This window comes from Dendronephthya gigantea, unplaced genomic scaffold (genome assembly GCF_004324835.1).
Source record: "Dendronephthya gigantea isolate DGI-Jeju-01 unplaced genomic scaffold, DenGig_1.0 001072F, whole genome shotgun sequence".
NCBI classification, from domain to species: Eukaryota; Metazoa; Cnidaria; class Anthozoa; order Malacalcyonacea; family Nephtheidae; genus Dendronephthya; species Dendronephthya gigantea.
Window position 1 is genome coordinate 5,061 of NW_021164082.1, and position 5,514 is coordinate 10,574.

At 35.7% G+C, this 5,514-nt stretch overlaps 1 non-coding gene across 1 annotated transcript; it reads left to right on the forward strand.

Moving 5' to 3' along the window:
- Window positions 1–1,234: 1,234 nt before the first annotated feature.
- On the forward strand, window positions 1,235–1,312 carry Trnaf-gaa. Its single transcript has one exon. It is a non-coding gene; the product is annotated as a tRNA-Phe (tRNA).
- Window positions 1,313–5,514: the final 4,202 nt, after the last annotated feature.

The window sequence follows — 5,514 nt, forward strand, 5'->3', positions numbered from 1 at the left end:
TCAGATTGCAATCTTACATTCTAACCCTATATATAATTGTACTAGCATGAATTGGAGGCAAATTCTCTTTTTAAGTAAAACGTGATCTAATACAGGGTGTCCCCAAAAGTCCCGATTGTAGTCCCATAGCATTGATTCATGCATTTACCAAAAAACATGTTAATATTATGTGACAAATTTATTTTTGACAAAATAGCTAGTAGGTAGCTACCGAAAAATCAGGAAACAGTCTTCAGATTAAAAATATTCTTTCCGCAATATATTTGCGTAGGCTTGGAAATATGGGGAGGGTTGAACGAGTAGAAATATTGTATAATTAATTACTTTTGCTTACTTACACGAACCCATCAGCTCATGCTGAAAATACTTTTCGTAAAAAAAAATGCTATTATTATTTTTACTATTATTGGTACCCCTCTTGACAAATAAAACTCTCTTGAAAATGAATTTTATCAGTCAAATTTCAACTTTATCAAATTGTAATATTTTCAGCATGGAAATATGGTATTAAAGTTAAAATTTAAACTTTAATACACACAATACACGACGAACGGACGGCAATAATACGAATAAGTGGCAAAAAAAAGACCGGATGAACCAGTGCTACTTTCTTATCTCCACAAACAACATAAACTTGCATGTGCATTGTGTACACCGCCTGCGTACATATACAATACATTCCAAGTGATATAAACAGAACTCGTTCGTATAATTTCATTAATTTGTGGTCTTTGACTCTCTATTCACTGCCATTTTGAACGCGTGTTTGTTGCTGTACGGCAGACTGGCACTAGCTAATTTGAGCAGCCCTCTGGATTAGCGAGATTGGTCAATATGGCTAGTATAAATACTGCGCATGCCGACCAATCTGAGAGTTATTATACTATCCTACATTCCTGAGAACCGCCTGAAAGAAAGTGGGCGTTATCAGTCTTCGATAGCTCAGTTGGTAGAGCGGGGAACTGTAGATAAGTAAAAAAACATCATTAGATCACTGGTTCAAATCCGGTTCGAAGGACAGTTGCATGAAAAAGATTTTGAAAAATATTTTACTTCTGTATGTCAAATTTATATATTGGCAATGGAGTAGAAATTTATTAAATATATGTCTGCATATTTATAACAACCTGACATTTTGAAATTGCCCCGTATGCTCCGTTGTTGTGTGCAGCAAGGGAACTAGTTGGATGATCGAAAACGCCTGAAAAATATAAATACACATTTTGAGCTGTATGCCGAAATAGCTCAGGTGGGAGAGCGTCAGACTGAAGATCTGAAGCTAAGGTCCCTGGTTCAATCCCGGGTTCCGGCAGGAGATAATTTGAAAGACTTTGCCGGTTAGCTTGGTATGTCTGCAATATATTGAAAATAATGCTTTCATTGGGCGGTTTTCGCAAATAGTTTGTTTGGGTAATCAAATGTAAAAAACCAAAAAAAATATGTGTCATTGTTACAATAGATTTCAATGCGTTACGGCGGCTCTGGGGGATTAGCTCAAATGGAAGAGCGCGCGCTTTGCATGCGCGAGGTAGCGGGGTCGATGCCCGCATCCTCCATATTTTTTTCCCTATTCAATCAATTACAAACACATTAAATTCTCGAAAATGCGACACAACTTTATTCGTTTAAATAACAAATTTCTTTTTAACAAAATAGATATGTGTCATTGTAACAATAGATTTCAATGCGTTACGGCGGCTCTGGGGGATTAGCTCAAATGGAAGAGCGCGATTGCATGCGCGAGGTAGCGGGATCGATGCCCGCATCCTCCATATTTTTTCCCTATTCAATCATTTAAAACACATTAAATTCTCGAATATGCGACACAACTTTATTCGTTAAAAATACCAATTTTCTTTTTAACAAGCTCGATGAATGGCGATTCTTCCTATCCTTGTCAGTGTTCGTGTTCTGGAATAATACTCATAAGAGTATGGAATAATACTCTTATTATCTTAATGAGAAGAACCTGCTGACTTCTTGTCAATCTGGGTTTATAGATCATTTCACAGTACACTAACAGCACTACTAGAGGCAACAAATGATTGGTCGGTTAATATAGATAACGGCTTGTTAAATGCGGTAGTCTTTATCGACCTAAAAAAAGCTTTTGACACCATTGACCATGAAATTCTTATGCTAAAGCTAACAAATTATGGAGTTGATCCAGGTAGTCTAAATTGGTTTAGGTCATATCTAACGAATAGAAAACAAAAGTGCAAAGTAAATGGTCAGCTCTCTCAAGCTCTACCTCGTTAACCTGTGGAGTCCCCCAGGGTAGTAGTTTGGGTCCATTGCTATTCCTTATCTATATTAACGACCTACCAAATTGCTTGAATGTATCTAAGCCCAGAATGTTTGCGGACGATACGAGTATAAGTTATTCCGCTGATTCATTTGACAAAATGCAATTTGTTATTAACCGTGAATTAGAAAATCTGAATAACTGGCTTACAGCTAATAAGCTTGGTTTGAATATTGTTAAAACGGAATTCATGATAATAGGATCGCGGCAAAGAATTAATACTACTGATAACGATATAATTTTATCTATTTCCATTAACAATCGTGAAATAAACAGGGTCAATGTTTCCAAATCTCTAGGTATGTATATTGATAGTCACCTCTCGTGGTCAGAGCATATTGACAAAATATCCAAAGAGGTTTCTTCGGCTGTTGGAGCGTTAAAGCGCGTAAGACCCTTTATATCGCGCAAGGCGGCAGTTCAGCTTTATTTCGCTTTAATACAACCACATTTTGAATACTGCTGCTCGGTTTGGGATGAATTAAGGGACACACTTGGAAAAAAATTACAAAAATTACAAAACAGAGCAGTTCGAGTCATAACAAGATCAAGTTATGATGCATGCCAACGCTTGTGCTCTCTTAAATCGCTTGCAATTAGATAATCTCTATATACGACGTAAAAAATTGAAGTCTCAGTTGATGTTTAAAATATTAAAAGGAAATATGCCTCCATATTTACAAACCTTGTTTTCTATTCGAAATTCTAAATATGACTTTAGAAATAATCAATTTAAATTAAATTTACCAAAAGCCACGAACGAACTATCTAAAACGTAGCTTATGCTATAACGGGGCTTTGCTATGGAATAGCTTTCCTGAAGAAATGCGTAATTTAACCCTCTTTCCTCAATTTGAGAAAGCTACAAATGATTATTTTACTAATATATATAACGACTCTCTCACGGCAATTTTGTAAACCAGTTGTATTTTTTAACTGAATATTCCAACGTGTTTAAATAAATTGTTTGTATTGATTGTATTGCCGTAATCTCTTTTTGCTGGCCATAATAAAAAAACGGGTTTCCCACGCCGGGAATTTAAAAAAAATCTTTTTATTCTCAAAATCTAATTTACATCAATATTTACACATATACATTATATTCTTTAAAAAAAAGGTAATCTTGTTCCACGTAGGCATAACAAGCCTGCCTTAATTAAACCAGTTTTACAAAATTATGTTGATGTAAAATTTAAAAGTTAAAAGATAAATAATTGCCACTATAAAAAGGTATTCTTGTTCCACGTAGACATAAAAGGGCTGACCTAATTAAACTAAAAGAGAGTTTTGTTCTCAAATAAGCCATTATCGTTAAATAAGGACTATTATATTTTTCCGCGATCTTCGATGCCAACATTATTTTTATGAAAAGCGATACATTCTTTGCCCATCGCCCCATTTGTTCCAAAAACTAGTGGTGTGAAAACTCCTTGTTCAATTTCAATGATTCTTTTGTTATAAGCCCTTTTCTTTTCCATTTCGTGTCGATGTAAGATATTCTCAATTGGTTGGGATTTATTAGACATGGCATTTACATGTGCAACTCTAACGTCAAAAAATGCACATTGGCCTTGTCTATAAAACCCCCTTGCTTTTACATCCAGACGTGCTCCATTCTCCATATTAGCTGACCTCAAATCAAAACATTCGCCAGTTATTGGTTGAAGGATTGGTTCTATTAGTTGACCTGCATCTAAGGACGAAAGCGGACTAATATTCATTTATGCAACGTTCTTTCGTCAAAATCCCGAGATCTTATTCGCTATATCAGTGCATATGCTAATGCGACCTATAAAACAACTTTTGTATGCAGATTGTTTCCTATGAACTTATGATATGATGCTAATTAGCAGCCATTCCTTTGGTTGTCATCTGCATGACTGCAAATTTCCCCCGTTATTTCTCGAAAGACGTTTTAGGTCAAATTGTATTATTGCCAGCTATTCAACAAATATTCCATCGTTATTATGCCTTTTGGACTTTTAATATGAACAGTATTATGCAATGACATTTGTCATTTGGATAGCTATACAGTCTTTCACAATACCGAACACAATATTCATAACACAATATACGAACATTAAAAAGCGGTAAAGTAGCGGTAGGTATGTAGATGGTAAACAAAACTTGAAATATATTGTTTAAGTTCACATATAGGACATTTAAATCAACAATTTCGTTCTCCATGGTCACTTTCACACTTGTTGTTTGTTGTATAGGCAGTGAAGCAATTCTTAAATACAAATGATTTTAATTCGTGGCGTAGTCAGCCTGACAATTAAGTCCCACTATGCTGATATTTTGGTTTTGACAGTGAAAACAATGAATTTCTAAAGAAATGAATAATGTTAATAAAATTTCCATAGCAGGACTAAATCGCCAGTGTGGCTACGCCACTGATTTTCATATATGAAATTCAATAAATTATTTATCTAAAGAATATTCCTGATTTGCGGTATGTGCTTTTTCCCTTGTGGCTGTGACCAGATTATTGATCGAGGTCTGTAAAGCACCGACTAATAAACTCTATAATTATATTATACATTTACGAGGTCATTCAGTCACACTACATTCTATATCTATCTGACAAGAGCGTTAGGGGAACGCATCTTCTATTCCAATCTTGCCAAGATAAATATTTGTGTATTTCCTCCCTACCATATCAATGCATTTATCTAGCTTTCAGTTTGAAAGACCCGTTTTGACTTGATCCGTACAAAAGACATGCATATATCGACATTGAATTATTTAGGATTTCGTCCCCTTTCGTCACAACCAATAACACACATGCATTTTCCCTAAACATGCAAATTTAAGAGCAGCAACCAGTAGGAAGCAGCAGTTTTGCTTAGGCTTACGTCTCGGTAATGATATTAATGAGCCTATAAGTCCCCTTTCGTTCTTAGATGCAGGTCAACTATTGCAACATCTTTGCACACTTCCGACAACAAAGCAGCTTCGAGATTTCGTAGATTATCGTGTCGTGAATGTATAAAACCACCTGTTTTACAATCCATTTGGTGGTTGATATTAAATGGGACTCCGCACGGACATTTACTTGCCAGATCAGGGATATGTTTCTTTTATCTCAGCGACAAAGCATCTCGAAATTCCTCTTTGTTCAAGGTAAAACCTGGGAATCAAACCCAGGCCATGGCGGTGAAAACGCCATATCCTAGCCACTAGACCACATGGGAATTGCTATGCCT